Below are 17,482 nucleotides of genomic sequence, written 5' to 3'. Positions count from 1 at the left end.
ATGTCCATTCTATTCCTTTTTGTTTCTGTGGTGAGTCCAGATGTGCACAGGATGGATCATTTGCCCTTACAACATGTCTTAGGGCTGAAGATGTACATGTGCATGTGGCCAAGTCAGGGGCTTGGGAGGTCCAGAGAGGTTTTGAACCCAGATCCTGTCCCTCAGTGGTACCCAGTGATGCTTGCCAGCCCCTGGTGGCCCAAGGGAAAGTTTCCTCCACTGGTGTGCACAGGCCTGACTCAGAAGCAACAGAAATCAGGGAAATAGTCTCCCAAGGAACATGGTAGGGAAGGCCAAGAGCTTGGCAAACAAGAACTCCAAGAAAAATGGAACCGTCTGGATTTGACCCAGTGAAGGGCCCACCCATTCTTCCCGGGCATCGAAGTATATTTTGAAGCTGATCAGGACACGTACTAACCTTACGGACACAAACACAACCCAGCATTCCCCAAATGCAGCCAAAAGCCTTTATTGGAGCCACCCCCCTGAACGCCAGCAGTCACGGGGTACTTTCCCGGGTGTGCGTGGACGGGGTGGCCCCAGGTGGGAACTGAATGCTGGTTTTATGCTGTTACAGTTCGAGTGAATGCAAAGACTTGCAGTAGCTGCCATTTTAGCAAAGGATCTTCCCTCACTCCTCTGCGATGGGTGGCGTCAGGGTGGGGCTGGGGCAGAGCGAAGGATCACGTGCTTCTGCACAGCTGGGCTGTCCTGTCTTTCTGCCTTCCCTAAACTGTGGCCTCCCATCTTGGGGGAAACTTGTGCCACCCCTAAGGAGGAAAGGCATCCCCCAGCAGCTCCCCTGCCCCTGCCCCGACCCCCCGCCCGTCGTCCCTCCTGGCCTCAGGACTCCTTCCTCAGTAGCACCTTGACGCTGCTGCACACCTGGCCCAGAGCAGTGAAGAGGGGGTTGCAGAAGGTGTGGCTGCAAAGAGAGTAGATGTGGCTGAGGCACTGGCTCTCAGTCAGGTGGCTCTGGATGCAGGGCACCACCGCCCCGATGCGGCAGAAGGAGGGGCAGGACACCCAGAGCAGGGCCAGCGGCACCCCCGGCAGCGTGGACAGCAGCTCTCGATGCAGGGCACCACCGCCCCCATGCGGCAGAAGGAGGGGCAGGTCAGCAGGACGCCCAGAGCAGGGCCAGCGGCACCCCCGGCAGCACGGACAGCAGGCAGGAGCACCAGCACTTGGAGACGGTGAAAGTGGTGTAGCTGACCTTCCAGATGCCGTCGAAGCTGTAGGTGCCCATGGGCTCTGCAATCACGTCTTCGAAGTCCACCCGCAGAGGCAGGAAAGGAGCGCAAGTCACGGCACCCGCCACCCCTGTGCTCCAAGGCTGCCTTCAGACTTTTGGGTGCAGATGTCAGAATTCCCTGGGAGTCACGCCGCAAGGCCAGCGGCTGGGAGGCTGCCTCAGCGAGTGGGGTGGAGCCCTGATACTCTGCATTTCTAACAAGCTCGGGGTGGGGGGGCTGCTGCTGCTGGGCCATGAACCACAGAGCTCACCTTCCCCCCACCTCCCAAACCCTGCCCATTTTATGGATAAATGGGCCCTGAGTAGCTGTGTGACTTGCTTGCAACTCACAGAAGTTAGGAGCAGAGTTAGAACTACAGCTCTCGGATTCTATTCTTTTATGATCCTAAGGGAGTGGGTTAGTCATCTTCACGCTGCCAAGACTGAGGGAGTGCCTGTGCATATGAGGGTGCGATGCTGAGGCTCTGCTGTCAGCCTGGCCAGGGGACAATGTCCAGTGGTCTGGTCAGGCAAGCACTGGCCTGACCGTTACTGCAAGGATATTTCCTGGCTGGCCGATAAACCGGAAGACTGGGTGATTAAATCATCAATCAGTTGATTGCAGCTGCGACAATCAACTAAGGGCATGTCTCCTGCAAACAAGATAATCCAATCAATTCAAGACTTTTAAGGGAGAAGAGAGACTCTTTCACTGCTTCTTCAGCCAGCCAGCCTCTCCTGTGGGGTTCAGGTCCAGACCCTTCATTGGAGATGCCAGCGTCACAGCCTGCCCTGCAGATTTGGGACTCTTCCATTCCCACAGTTTTGTGAGACACTATTATAAATTTCATATTTATAGCTCTCTCCTGCTGGTTCTGTTTCTAGAGAACCTGGGCTGATACAGACGGTGAATGAGCAAAGTTTCCTGCACTCCCAGAGCATATGGTGCAGAGCGGGCTGTTACCCTAGAGGGCACTGCTAAGTTGAAGTAGGAACAGGGCATACACACGAGAGGACTGCTTAACTCAGGCTGGGGTTCAGGAAGGCTTCCCGGAGGAAGGTACAGATAGCTGAGCTGATGCCTAGAGGTAGCAGATGAAGGGTGGGGCCATGGGCTGGAAAGGAGTGCTTGGGGCAGACAGAACAGCAGCTGCTAGGACCTGGTGGGATAGAAAGTCCATGTTCTTGATGAGCTGCAGATGGTTCTGGAAGGCTGAGTGCAAGCCAGGGATGGCCAGAGGGAGTCTGCAGAGGTGAGGTGTGGCAGCAGTGCCTTTGACTGACACAGTCGGACGTGAGTTTTGTACTGCTCCTTCCAGGAGTGGCAGTGGGGGAGGCAGGAGGAGTGGGCATGCAAATAGAGACGAGGACCAGGTAGGAGATGGCCATGGCCTGGCTAGGGGGATGGCAGTGAGTTAGAGACATGTGAACAGAGCCAAGAGGGATCTTAGGATTCCAGATGCGGCCTGCCCAGGGCCACGCACCACCCCCAGGACCAGCCTCTCTGACGAGTAAAAGTGTCTCGTCTCTCAGGGTGTGGCCGTGTCAGCTGGAAGAGCCCTGGGGAAGAGGCAGCATTTGTTTCCTTCATCCTCCTCCTGCAGGGACCCCAGGCTTTCCGCTTCCCCAGGCCTAAAGGGGGGCATGGGGGCTAGTGACTCTGATGTGGTGACAGAGGCCCTATCTGAGAAGTGGGGAAAAAGATCAGTGGACTACAGAAGAAAAGAAAAAAAAAGATGACTTTGAGCCATGCCAGTTATCTGCCAGGACTTCTATAACAGAGTAACACAGGCTAGTCGCCTCAACAGGAGTTTGTCATCTCACGGTTTTGGAGGCGAGAAGTCCCAAATCAAGAGGCTGGCAGGCCTTGCTTTCTCTGAGTCTGCAGCATTCTGGCTGTGGCTCGCCAGCAGTCCGTAATGCCATCTCGGCCTCAGCCACATGGCCACTGTTCCCCCCCATCTCCTCCTCCTGGGGTGTTCCTATTTCCTGTGCTTAGAAGGACTCTGGCCATACTGGATTCAGTTTGGCCTCACCTGAACCGATAACATCTCAGAGATCCTCTCTACAAACGGCTCACATCACAGGCCAGCATCACTAAACCCTGGCTGTTCTGTGTGCAAAGTGGGGGCCTCCGTGGTGTTTGGGCCCAGAGAAGCCACCAGAGGATCGAAGTGCCCAGAAGGAACTCATGGGCTTAATTACTGATCTGCCCAGGACCTCTGCCAGGTGGGCCCTGCAGTGGGGGCAACTGCCCACTTCTGTGCCCTTAGACCTTTCAGAGAAATTTCCTGCCATGCAGCGTTCCTGGGCCTCTTTTTGAAACAATTTTTTTTTTTTTACTTTTGAAATTATTTTTTATTGATGTATATTATATACTCACATACCATGTAATCAAAGTGTACACCCAGTGGTTCACAGTATCATCATATAGCTGTGCGTTTACCCTCATAATTGACTTGTTTTCTCTTTTTTTTGTGAAAAATAACATATATACAAAGCAATAAACTTCAAAGTGCACTGCAACAGTTGAACAGATTTCAGAGTTTGGTATGGGTTACAATTCCACAATTTTAGGTTTTTACTTCTAGCTGCTCTAAGAAACTGGAGACTAAAAGAGATATCAATTTAATGTTTCATCATTCATATTCATTTGTTAAACCCACCTTCTCTGTATAACTCCTCTATCACCCTTGATCATTCTCCCACTCTTTAGGGGTATTTGGGCTATGCCCATTCTAACTGTTTCATGTTGGAAGGGACGGCCGATAATATGGGAGGGGGATGGAACTAGTTGATGCTTGGAGAGGCTGGCCTGGGCCACTTCAGTAACCAGTGGTTGGATAAATGCACGGACCGACCCGCTCAGGGCTCCAGGACCAGTAAATGGGTCGACCCTATGCAGTGGGGCCAGAGCTCAAGCTTTCACCTTCCAGGCAGCCCCTTTCCTGCTTGTGTGGGGCAGGGATCCCCTCCTCCATGGGTCCAATTTCAATTAAAATTACTGTGCCAGTTTGAAAGGATGTGTGTACCCTAGAAAAGCCATGTTTTAATCCTAATCCCATTGTGTAAAGGCAGCCGTTTCTTCTAACCTCTATTGGGTATGGTTTGTTTGAAACTTTAATTAGATCATCTCCCTGGAGATGCGACTCAATCAAGAGTGGTTGTTAAGCTGGATTAGGTGAAGATGTGTCTCCACCCATTCCAGGTGGGTCTTGATTAGTTTACTGGAATCCTATAAAAGAGGAAACATTTCAGAGGAAAGGAGCGATTCTGTGAGAGCAGAGAATGACACAGCCACACAAGAAGCAGAGAGTCCAGCAGCCAGTGACCTCTGGAAATGAAGAAGGAAAACACCTCCTGGGGAGCTTCATGAAACAGGAAGCCAGGACAGAAAGCTAGCAGATGACGCTGTGTTTGCCGCTTGCCTTTCCAGATGAGCGAGAAACCCTGATCGTGTTCACCATGTGCCTTCTCACTTGAAAGAGAAACCCTGAACGTCATCGGCCTTCTTGAACCAAGGTATTTTTCCTTGGATGCCTTTGATTGGACATTCTATAGACTGTTTTAATTGGGACATTTTCTCAGCCTTAGAACTGTAGACTAGCAACTTATTAAATTCCCCTTTTTAAAAGCCATTCTGTTTCTGGTATATTGCATTCCAGCAGCTAGCAAACTAGAACAATTAGCTTTCATTATGAAATAACATTGTCACCTGACAGAAAACTAAGAGCAAAAAGAAAAGTAAAGCATTCTCAGTTTGCATTTCTCTGATAATAAAACTGCTATCACTTTCCAACATGATGTTTTTTGTGGGGAGGCAGTGAACAGAGTCCTGTTGTACGTCATGCCTCAGATGTCTGGGACCCCTGTGCTTGGTGGCAGACAGCTGAAGATGCCCACCCAGGGGTGGCATGTTAATAGGGAGCTGAGCTTCCAGGCTGCAGGCCACAGGGAGAATTAAGGGTTAGTAAGAGTAAGAATATGTGTTGGGTAGCTGATGGCTGGGGGTAAGCGGTTGTACTGAGTCAGTCACACAGACACACAGCACACAGCACATGACTCAGGAGACAACCTTCAGGGGTGAGTGGAAGGCGTCCGCTTTATTGAGGAAGTGCACAGGCTTATATAGGCTGGGAACATGCAGGGACACGTGTCGGGCTGGGATTGGTCGCCGTTGTTGCTAGGGCGGAGGGCAGATTTAAGGTTAGCGCTTTTGGTGTGACCCACCGCCAGTTCTGGGAAGAAAGCCGGTCGCGGGCTAGGCCATTTTGTGTTGCCTTGCATCAGCCATGGCAGCCATGTTGGCAATATTTTATGGCTTCTCCATCAATTCCTCCTTTTTTGTTTTTTAGCTTTCTGGGTAACTGTGCCTGTCTTAGGTTGCCTCCTCAGGAGGTCTTACCTGTCTTTGGCTACCAGCTAAGCCACCGGAAGCGAGGGGCAGCAGCGCCTGTCTTAGGTTGCCTCCTCAAGAGGTCTTACCCGTCATTGGCTACCTGCTGATCGTCACACGGGAGGAGTGAGATGCGCAGTTTAGGCTGGCTATTAACATGGGCCTCAGCAACTTGGATGGATATGATTCCTTCTTGGAGGGCTTCCTGGAGGTGGAGGCTGGCTGGAGATTTGGGGGACTAGAGTTAGGAGGCAGAGGTGGAGAAGTAGTGTGCTGGACATTTGGAAATGGAGCTGTGGAGGGTGGATGGAAAGGTCTGGCATCTTCCATGGTTGGTTCACATCGGGTGACATTCCAGCACTGCCCACTGTTGGGGGAGCTTCCAGATCCCAGTAGCTGGGGAGTGTGGGCCCCAGGGAGTATTCTAACTTTGACTTAGGTCCACCTGCCAGGATCATCTTGGTTTTAGTCATTCTCCAGGGCCTGGATCCTGCCGGACTGAGGTGTTCTGACCTCCACAGCCTGCCCCCAGCCCCATTGTGGCCAGGGCCCCAGTCCCGGTGGCTGCTCCCTTGTCCTTTCCTTCCCTTCCAGGCAGCAGCCTGTTCCTGTCTTTCTTGGGGCTGTTCCTGAGGAAGGTGCCTTGCTACTCCCAGGTGACCCTGCTGAGCCCCCTCACCTTGCAGGTGGGCAGACAGGTCCAGAGAAGGGAGGTCCCTGGCCTGGACCATCACCACGGTTGGTGGCTGTTACGGGTTGTGTCCCCCAAATGACATGTTGAAGTCCTGCTCTCCAGTGCCTCTGAATGCAGTCTTGTTTGGAAACAGGGTCACTGCAAATGGAATTAGTTAAAACGAGATCCTCCTGGAGTACAGCAGGGCCCTCATTTGACCGGACTGGTGTCATAAGATGGGGAAGAGTAGAGCCAGGCCGGCACAAGAGAAGGACACTCTGCGAAGATGAGGTCAGGCAGGCCAGGTCTGCTGGGTGACCACCTGTCCTAGTTCGCTAGCTGCTGGAATGCAACACATCAGAGACAGATTGGCTTTTAATAAAAGGGGATTTATTTTGTTAGTTATTCAGAGGAAAGGCAGCTAACTTTCCTCTGAGGTTCTTTCTTATGTGGGAAGGCACAGGATGGTCTCTGCTGGTCTTCTCTCTAGGCCTCTGGGTTCCAACAACTTTCCCCGGGGTGACTTCCTTCTGCATCTCCAAAGGCCTGGGCTGAGCTGCGAGTGCTGAGATGAGGAATGCCAAGCTGCTTAGGCTGTGCTACCTTGTGCTCTGTCATTTAAGCACCAGCCAATTAAGTCAAATGTCACTCATTGCAGCAGACACGCCTCCTAGCCGACTGCAGATGTAATCAGCAACAGATGAGGTTCATATGCCATTGGCTCATGTCCACAGCAACAGAACTAGGTGCCTTTACCTGGCCAAGTTGACACCTGAACCTAACTACCACAACACAGAAGCCGGGATTCTCCCCACATACCTCGGAGGGAGCATGGCCCTGCCCACACCTTGACTTCAGACTTCCAGCCTCCCAAACTGTGAGACTTCATTTCTGTGGCTTTAAGCCATTCTGTTTGGGAGACTCACAGCAGCCCTAGGAAACCAAGGGGCGGCAGAGGCTTGAGTGAATCTATGGGTCCTGATTCAGCTCCAGGACTCTGGATGTTCCTGCCCCAACTCCCGGGGTGAGGCCTTCGGAGGGGCCCTGTCAGGGAGGGTGACCACGTCAGCCCGGGCAGGCCCACGGCCCTTCTCTCCTGCCACCCGGCCGGCAATCTCCCCAGGACCTCCACAGCCCAGCCTGCTTTGTTCATTTGTTCCAGCATATTCCTTCATTCAACCTGTTTTTAGCATTTGTGCCTGACCATTGAGAGACAACATAATGGAAAAGAGCTGCTTAAGTTTGAATCCCAGCTCTGGTACTTAGTGACTGTGGGACTGTAAGGAAGTTACTTAACTTTTCTCTGTCTTATTAGCCTTGTATTTATCTCATAAAGGTTGTGGGAGGATTAAATAAGCTATCTTTTTTGGGGGGCAGGGTGCATGGACTGGGAATCGAACCCTGGTCTCCAGCGTGGCAGGCAAAGCATTCTACCACTGAAGCACTGGTGCACCCTAAATAAGCTTTTAAGACATGAAGACTACTTAGGGCATTATGGCACAGAGCACCTGATTAATAACTGTTGGGTGGTGGTGGTTACAGCGTTTTATTCAGATAGGAAGCTTGGGTCCTGCAGGTAGTTCGTATACAGTGCAGTATATGATTGAAAGATCATTTAACTTCTTTAAGCATCATCTCTCCATATATAAAAGGGGGTCAGTAATACCAAACTTGCTATATCTCAGAATCTCCTGAGGAATACTGAAAATTTTTCTTCTATCCATATATGCATGCACTCACCCACACATCCACTTGTCTCTCTACCCACCCATCATCCGCCCACCCATCCATCCACCCACCCATCCACCCATCCATCCATCCATCCATCCATCCATCCATCTACCCACCCACCCACCCACCCACCCATCCATCCATCCATCCACCCATCCATCCATCCATCTATCCATCCACCCACCCACCCACCCACCCATCCACCTCATTTTCTACTTTTGGTAATATTCCCACCCCAAGCATCTCTCTGCTATGTCTTTAATTACCATTTTTCCCCAGAAGCCATGGATATTGACATTTGACTTCTTTCTGGTGGTTACCTTCTGGTGCTGTACATAGTGTGCCTGTTTTTCTGTTTTCTGTGAATCAGAGCTTCCCATCCTATCAGAGGGCTGGGCTGGGATGGCAGGAGGCAGCTGTTGCCCTAACTTGAATTTGAGAGTTGAGAGGGTTTTGGTCCCAGTGTTTGGGGAGATATTTATAAGGTCTAGCTCAGGCAGCTCTGGGAAGTCGTGGCAGCTTATCAGAAGCACACAGTGACTTCATTCCTTAATTAGTTTCCAGAAGTGGAGGAGAGATGGCTTTTTCTTGGAGGGTGGTGCTGTGGGCAGAATCCATTGGCCGAGCCTCAGGGTTCTGCGGAGGGGCTGTGGGTGGGGTGGGGGCGAATGATTGCTGCTCATTTAGTCAGTGTCCCCTTTTCTGGCCTGTTTATTTTTGGAACAGCAAGAGAGCCGGTTGATTAATCGGAACCAGCCAACGAAGCCCCTGTGTCCCCAAGAGGGCAGGGAAGGTGCAAGGCAGCAGTTGCCTGAGGATGCGTGGGAGGCACGCAGCCACCCCCAGTCAAAAATACCTCCCCCAGATTCCTGCATGTCTCAGGCCTTCGGACTGAGGCAGTTAGAGGGCCTAGCCAATTCAGAGAGGTATCTGTGGGTAGATGAAATAACTCTGAGCAGGGGAGAGACCTTCTTCCAATCAGACTGCTGAGCCGCTGTGTGATTTGGGGCAATGCACTTTCCCTCTCTGGGCCTCTGTGTTTTCAACTCTACACGGAGAGGACTGGGCCAAGATCCTAGGGAAATGGAGAGAGTTTGGGATTCCTTAGAGCCGAGAATGTGGCTCAGCTCTCTGGGTCTCAGTTTCCCCACCTGCTACTTTGCTACTTAAAGTGTGGGGCATAGGCCAGTGCCCATCTTCAGTGATATAAGAACTGAAAGTGAGAATAAGCACTTAGAAATGTTTGTAAAAATTCGATAGGTTTACTTCACATCTTCTTGAATCTAATAATAAAGAAACTTGGAGTTCTTATTGTGTATGTCTGGTTTTCATTTCATTTTTCTGTAGTAATTACTCTTGGTTGTATTTTACAAAAGTTTTGGTGTACAACAGATGGGAACAACAATAATAAAACTGGTCCTTCACCCACAAAATTTGAGAAAGCTGGCCCATAAGATAGGATGCTACAATGAGGTGGTAGCTGCAAAGAAAGCTTAAAGGTGGCAGAGTTTTGCTTCTTTAATTATAATTGATAATAATAATAACAATAATAATACTAATAATAGAACTCTGTACTCTCTGGGATAATGGGAGTAACAGCCACAACGTAATGGCCCTTAGGCATGTTAGTTTCTGGTCGTGAATCTTGTACCTGTTATTTCACACGGCATGTGAGGGACAAGCAGGAATCGAGGCCCAGAGTGCCTGACATCAAAGCCCGTGCTTGGATTCCCTCTGCAGGGAATTGGAGCTGAGGCCCAGAGCATAGAACAGGCCAGTTTTAAGGGATCAGGATATAGGGTGGGATTATCTGGAGCTTGGGGTCCTGAGCATCCTAGAGGGGGCCCTGGGGCCCCAGGGCTGTGCTTAACAGGACTTGAGTTCATATCAAGGAGCTGGAAAAAACCCAAGATACTATGAGGGTGGCAAGGTGCTGCCAGAAGAAGCCCCATGAACAACTCAGAATCCTGGATCCTTGCCCTCTTGCTCTTCTTTTCCCATCCTCCCTCCAGCTCTCTCAGTCTCTGCCATCAAGAAACTTGATGCAGGCTGGAGTGGGCTGAGGTTTGCCTGTGCACTGACTTTTGGTGGGTGGTTAGCTTATGTCCAAAGATGACCCCCAATATGTCATGCATCTCAGTGTGTATGACCCTGTGTGAGTCATCCCATATTGTGTCTGGGCTTGCCCTGTGACTCGCTTTCGCCACCAGAATGGGCAGGTGTGGTGCTGTGCCAATTCTAGAACTAAGCCTTAAGAATATTTCTGCTCTTTTGGGGCCCCAAACCACCTTGTTAGAAGTCCAACTGCCCTGCCCTATAGACTCATGGAGAGGTCACACAAAGGGAAAGACTCTAAAACCACATGGAGAGAGAGGCCCAGCCATCCAGCCTCCCAGTTGAGCCTGGCCTTTTAGCCATCCCTGCTGGGGCACCATCTTGGATGTTCCATTTCAGTAGAGCCCATCTGATTGCAGCTCCGGATGCCACCTTACTGCAGCTGCTGCAAAGAGGCCCCAGGGAGACCAGCAGAACTGCCTCACTGAGCCCAGTCAGCCCACAGAATTTAATGGTTGACTGAAGACAATGAATTTTGGGGTGACTGTTACACAGCAATAGATAACTGAAACAATGTCTTTGGAGAAATCAGGCAATATCTCTAGACCCCAGGCTTCTCTTCTCTAGGTCAAAGGGGATTTAATTTGCTGTAACACAAACATGAAAGTGCAGAGCAGATACCCAGAGTGCTCACCAGCCCTGCTGGAAAATTTCTGGTGGTGGGGGCCAGGAATCTGCATTTTATCAAGTCCTCCAGAACTAGGACAGAATTTTGACACTACACTAGTTGACATTCAGTGTCCCCATAACAGGAGAAGGTCATAAATACCTCAGTGTGAATCAGGCCCCTACTTTTCAGAGGTAACTGACAGAAGGAATTTCCAAAAGGAAGTAACTGCCCATGTGGACTGACTGGTGGACTGGATGACCCTCTGCAACGCAGCCTCGACCTGCCCTTCCTGCCTTCTCTCCCACCAATCTCCTTTCAGATGCTCGGTCCTTGTCTGATAGGACAGTTCATTGTTCTCCTGCAGACAGAAACAGCAGAGTTTCATCTATTTTTCCCAACTTGGACTACGTGGTGGTGCATGGTTACCCAGAAAAAGGCTCATTGATTAGTAATGTCTGCCATCGCCACGGGCTGGGGCGTGGCTACGTGCGGGGGTGTGGCCACGGGCAGGTGGTGTGGGCACACAGGGCCCTCCCTTTTGTCAGCTCTAATATCCTTCTTGATGCTGTCAGAACACTCCCTGCCTTTGCTCATTTGTTTCCTCTTCTTAGAAAGCCTGTTCCCTCTCTACACTGAAAGTTTTACTAATTTTTTATGCACCTTGGATGCCACCTCCCTCTGAAGCCAGTGCCCGATTTGCCCAGGCGACAGTAATTTCTTCCCCCCCTTCCCTCCCCCGACACTTCCTCCGGCCCTAATTTAGGGCGGTTCACAGCATCTCCCTGATTCAGTCATTATTCTAGTCTTAGCTTCTCTGCTGGGCTGAATGCTCAAGAGAGCTGCTGGGTGAGTCTCATCTTCATGTAGAAGGATGTCTCAGATGGGCCCGAACTGGGAGCAGAGTTTGTAGCACCCGCGGCTGCACGTTCCTCTGGCGTTTGTTAGCCTGAGATGGTGGGCAGAGGCTGGTGGCTGGTCGGAGGAGGAGGGAGGTTGTGGTGGGTGTGGGGTGGCCGGGGCTGGGCTGCCTCCAAGCCCCTGAGGAGATGGGTGTTGAGGCCAGAAGCTGAAGGGCCTGTGTGACACCCCAGGCGCCAGCGCTGGCACTTGGGGGGTCCCAGGCTGCTGAGTTAGGGAGAGAGGCGGCTGTTGATGAGACAGCCCTGAGCCCTCGGGAGGCTCTGGGGTGGGGCATGGCTCCTGCAGGCAGGCGTGAGGGGGGGCTGGGAGGGGTTACAGAGCTTGACAGCTTGGGTCTGAAGGGAAAGGGGACCTCGGATGTAGCCCTTGGCAAACTGGAGAGCCCTGGGACTTTTGGCGCCCACTTGCATCCCTCCCCCACCAACACCCTGGCACAGGGGCTTATGCACAGTGGGTGCACCTTCTTCGGCTCCATCTCCTCTGAGAGAGCACAGTGCTTGGCACATAGTAGGTGCTCGGCAGTGATTGGAATCAATGTGGATGATCAGATTGACGGTGGGAATGGCGGTTCCTCTTCTGAGCTCTGCAACCCTACCCTCCATGAGCTCCAGCTCTGCCCTGGGCCTCGCCCCAAGCCTTGGAGATTGCTGTTTAAATCAGTGGCCAGTACAGAGCTCTACCTCTGCTTTTGGCAATCATTTTCCTAGCCTGGTTCCAGAACAGAACCAGTCCTTCATGGGGAAGTTTTGACCCTGTAATGACAAAAGGGAGCTCCTTCCCTCAGCTGGGGACAAAGTCACTGACATGGCGGATCTGTCTCCTACTCTTCATCCTTGGCTTTTCTCTGTGAAACTTTGGCAGTTGGTGGCAGAGGGCACTGAGTCTCCCTCTTCTTCACCCCGGCTCTGTCTACACCACAGACTGGGGCTCAGAGGGGGAAAGGGATTTCTCAGCATCACCGAGCAAGACAGCATCTGGGCTGGGACCAGAACTTGATTCTCCGTAGCCCTGTCCAATGTCCAGCATTCCTTCGGTGGCCCTTGTCCTGGCTCACATGGGACCTGTAACTACTTGTGAGGCCACCCCTTGCCAGGGATCATGTCAGGGGCTTCTGCGCCTTCCTCTCAGCCTCTGCCTTATGCTTCTCCGTCCCTCCATCTCTCTCTCTTCTCCTTCCCCCTCCTTCTTTCTTTTCCTCCCCCCAGTTGGTAAAGGAAACCCAGGTGGTGAGAGGCTGGCCAGCCCCAGACAGACGTCCCTGCTTTCTATTCATATTCTTCTTCCTTCTTTTTCTTTCTTCTTTAACTGACCATTACATAAACCTGAAGTCTACTTGAACCTATCGGTGATATTTTTTCGACTTTGTTTTATGACCCTTGTTTAAAGTTCTAAACGTGTTCATTTCTCATGCATTTAAAAAAGAGGGAAAGAAAGAAAACACCAAATAACTCCCCAAACCAGGGTTGGTCCCATAAATACCCAATAACAGTCCCCGCTCACTAAAATTACCAGCAGGCAGTTTGTTTAGCTTTTGGATGATGTTCTCCTGAGGCTCAGGGTCTCTGGGAGAGGAGGGCTCAGGGGCGAAGGCAGGCTGTCTCTGCCCCCCTCTGGATCTAAATCTGGGGCTGGAGCTGCTTACTCCTGGCTCAGTGGGACACAAGAGTCTCCTCAGCTCTGGTCACCTGTTGTGGGCCTCCCTGAGAAGCCACATCCTCTCATGGGTTCCGCATCTCCAACCCTCAGTGGCACACCAGAGACTACCCAGAGGATAACCTGTGTATACAAGCTGGGCGCAGCCTTAGTTCTCACATCTTCCACCTACAGTCTCCTGGAGGTTCCTGTTCGGCTAAGTGGGTCACGCCGTGGCCATGTGCCAGGAGCTGTTAGACATGTTCAAAGCCCTTATCTCATTTCATCCTCACACATTTCAATTGCACAGCACCCCTCTGAGACCCATTTACCCCATAGGGGTGGTGGTCTCATTTTACAGGCGAAAACAGAGGCTCAAAAATGTAGGTGACTCGTCCAGTGTAATCGTTTTTAGGTAGAAGAGCCCAGATTTGATCTGGTCTGTTAAAGTCAAGTCCAGTACTCTTCCCTCTAGACTGCACTGCAGAAACATGACTAATAATATTTCACATTTATATAGCTTGGAATGTGCATTCCCTAATTTTCTTGGGATAGTACTTTTCATACTGTGCTGCAATTACCTTGCTTTCACTACTGCCATGATGGAGACATGCCCCACGGGAAGTGGAGAAGGGCATGGCTGAGTGCCTGGAGGAATTGAGGAAGGCTTCCACGAGGAGGTGACATTTGAGTGGGCCGTGACAGCTGAGCAGGCATTCAGCACTGGGAGGAGAGGAGGGGGGCACACCTGGTGAGGCACCGGCCCTCTTTTCTGATGGATATAGCTGACTCTTGGACTGGGGGCTGCAAGGGTGGCAGAAGCAGCAGGTTGCGGCCCAATTGTGTTGGGTCTGGAAAGCCCCGGGGAGGCATTTAGACTCTACCCAGCGAGGGAAGTGCCCCATGGAGGATGGCAGGAGAGGGGCTGTACTTTACAACAAGCCCCAGAATCACACTGTCTCGTGTACAGGCTGGGAGCTGTGAAGGTTGCACTGTGGCTGGTGTGTCTGAGGATTTTTAAATTGTATTGTTTTTAATTAGAGTGGGAAAAAAACCCAGATTCTCACTTCTGTTATTGGAAAACTGTTAAATGCATTTGGAACAATTTGGGCATGAGAATCTGTTTTTCAGCTGTAAATTTTATGAAATCTGAATATAGAACAAGCATTTGTGATGAAAGCTTAGAGTCTGAGTTGAGATGTACTGTAAGTATAAAATGCACACTCTGCCTTTTGAAGAAGAAGGTACAACCATTCATTGTTGATTGTTTTTATATTGTTAACATGTTGAAACAATAGCATTTGGGGTCTAATGGGTTAAGTTAAAAAATACCGTTAAAATTAATTTTGCCTGTTTCTTTCTCTCTTTTTTTTTTAATGTGACTACTGGAAAATTTTAAATTACATGTATGGATCACATTATATTTCTAATGGACAGCGGCTGGTCTGCGAGTCTGACAGACGTGTTCGGAACCAATTGTCGCAGGCCCCTGCACTTTTAACAGAGCCCTCCAGGGGTTTGGGTGTTGGTTCGAGGGGACCCCAGGGAAAGCGTTCTGCTTTAGCAAGATGCCTCGGATTCTCCGACAGAGATTGGCTTGAAGATGTGGGCCTGCAATCCGCCAGGGGGCTTGTGTCCCCATGGAGGGGAGCGGCTGGATTTCAGGGGAGTCTCCTCTGAGGCTGGACACCTCTCATCTGAATCTCCCCCTCATGGCTCTGGCTGTCCTCAGCGGAGGCCCCTGCCTGCTCCTGGCTAGGGGACCTGGCGGGAGCCTGGAGGGCTGGGCAGGGTCCCCAGCCTTGGCGGATGCTGGGCAGTGCCCCAGGCCGTGGCTGACCCTGTCCGGGTCCACAGCCCCCCTGGAAGCCGCCCTCTGGGGACTAACCCAGCGCCCACGGTGCAGACCGCAGAAATCCCCCCTGGCGTGGGAACTAGCCCAACTTGGCCACCCGTTCCTATTTCTTCCGAGATGAGGGCCAGGAGAGAGCTTCACAGGAGCAGGGGAGGCAGCTGTCTTTGTGATTTGCCTCGCCTGCCCCCAGCAACACCTGGGTTGTGCATGGGTGGGCCTTAAAAAATTTTTTTTTAACTCCAGTTTCTGCTAAGGGTGCTCTGGGGGGTTGCACAAGCTTTATTTTGGTGGGTAGGGAAAGGAGAAGATAGAGCCACGTGGTCTCTTTCCTAGGGAAGCCGCTTGTGCTGGCGCTGAATTCCCCGCCCCACCGCTGCCAGGCACCCAAGTGTTCCGCAAAGCCGCCACCTGGCCAGCCGGCCCGCGGGGCCGAGGGCGCTGCCCGAGCCTACCTTGATGATGTCCTCATTAATGTTCTTGGGGTCGCAGTTCACCAGGTCGCTCTCCTTGCAGTGGATGTCCTTGATGATCTGGGCTTCTAGGTCCCTGTGCTTTTCGGCCATCATCGCCGAGCTGGCTGGACCCGGGGGGGGTGGGGGTGGGGGGGGGCTTGTGGTGGGCCGGGGTAGGGAGGCCAGCTCAGTGTCCCCAGACTTGAGGCCCTGCCGGCTAAATAGGCCCCACCCAGCGTGCCGGCTGACAGCTGTCCGGCATAACTCCAGCCTGCCTTTCACGAAAGCCTCCCGTGGCAGGCCACCATGCTAAAATTAAGACTGGCGCTCGGCTGTGAGGCCCAGCGCTCCTTAAAGGGGTCTGCCGCCAGGCGCTGGCCCTCGTGCGAGAGCCGAACGCCTGGCATGCCCCATGTGTCCCCAGGGCCAGCCCCGCCTTTGGAGAGGGGTCCCTGGGGCGTGCCCCACCGCGGTTCGCCTTTGGACTCCTGCGAGAAGAGGCCGCCCTGGAGGGGAGGTGGGGTTGGGTCCCCCACTCTTTCTACCCAGATGACCTCGGGTGTACATCAGTCACCTCTCTGGGTCCCCGCCCTGGCCATATAAAATGGGGACATAGTAATAGCAATCAAGAATCTGCCTGCCTTTGTGGATAGGCAGAAATGAGTTCATGTGTGTGGAGGGGCTGTGGGAACTGGAAAATGCCACCCAGTAGGAATTCTTTGGGGATTGTGTTAGTGCCTGGCCCTACTGTTTGATAGCCTGGTATGTTTCTGAGGTTTTTTTTGTTTTTGTTTTGTTTTGTTTTTTTACCATTTCTGGGGTTTTCTCTGGAAGGGGGAGTTGATGGATGGTTGTGCAGGTAGGCCAGAGGATGAGGCAGGGAAAGTGACCTTCTGACAGGCTGGCCACCTTCTCTGCCCCTCTTGATGTATGAGCCTGAAGGAGGGTACGCTGGCGTGGAGGGGATATGAAGTCCGCGTGGACTCTGTCCTTCACCCTGCCCCTACAGACAGCTTCTGGGGTATCCACAGACCCCAGAAACTCCACCCGTGCCAATACATGCACTTTTCTTTGATGCTCCAAATCAGAGATATTTCACAAACGGCTTGCCTTAGAAGCCCATAGGAGGTAATAACTTACTCTGAGGGTATCAGGGAATGCTTCCTAGAGGAAGCAATGTTAGAGTTAGGGCTCTAAGAAAAAAGCACATGTACATAGATCATTTCAGGCCAGAGGATTACAGGTTCCAGAAGAGGGGTATGACCTGGAAGGCTGAGCAGTATAAAGTGGCTGGAGCACACAGTGTCTGGGGGGCAAGGCAGGAGACATGGCTTGTGCCTGGGTTTGAGGGACCCTGAATGTCATGCTAAAGAGTGTGGGTTTTATCTAGAGGCTCTGGGGAGCCATGGAAAGCTTCAAAACAGCAAAGAGAGGGTCATTATCAGGTTTGTATGTGAAGGAGATGGGTAGTGTCCCTGTGGAGGGTGATTTGGAGTTGAGTGAGATGGGAGGCACGAAAGCTGGGGAAGATGAGAGCTTTATAAGTACACTTGGCTGCTAATGAGGATGGAGAATACTAGTGGCTTGAAGGAGGTAGGGACTTTTTACTCTCTCACATAGAACACAAAGCCCAGAGGTTGGCAGTTCTGAGTCGTATGGTGGCTCCATGATGCAGAGCCACTTCATAGTCGCGAGATGGCTGCTGCTCCTCCAGCCATCATACATGAGTCTAGACAAGAAGAAAGAAGAAGAGGCAAGGGCAAGAAAAGGCTTCTGCCAACTGAGTCTGCTCCACTGGAAATGTTTCCCAGAAATCCCACCCAATAACTTTTGTTTCTATCTTGTTGGCCACTCCTCTTGACA

At 51.7% G+C, this 17,482-nt stretch overlaps 1 pseudogene; it reads right to left on the bottom strand.

Annotated features, from left to right (window-relative positions):
* Positions 1 to 519: 519 nt before the first annotated feature.
* On the bottom strand, positions 520 to 15,733 carry LOC143682398 (caveolin-3-like; annotated as a pseudogene).
* Positions 15,734 to 17,482: the final 1,749 nt, after the last annotated feature.

This window comes from Tamandua tetradactyla, chromosome 5 (assembly GCF_023851605.1).
Source record: "Tamandua tetradactyla isolate mTamTet1 chromosome 5, mTamTet1.pri, whole genome shotgun sequence".
NCBI classification, from domain to species: domain Eukaryota; kingdom Metazoa; phylum Chordata; class Mammalia; order Pilosa; family Myrmecophagidae; genus Tamandua; species Tamandua tetradactyla.
Note: the sequence above shows the minus strand (reverse complement) of the source record. Positions and strands in the feature narration are given on the sequence as shown.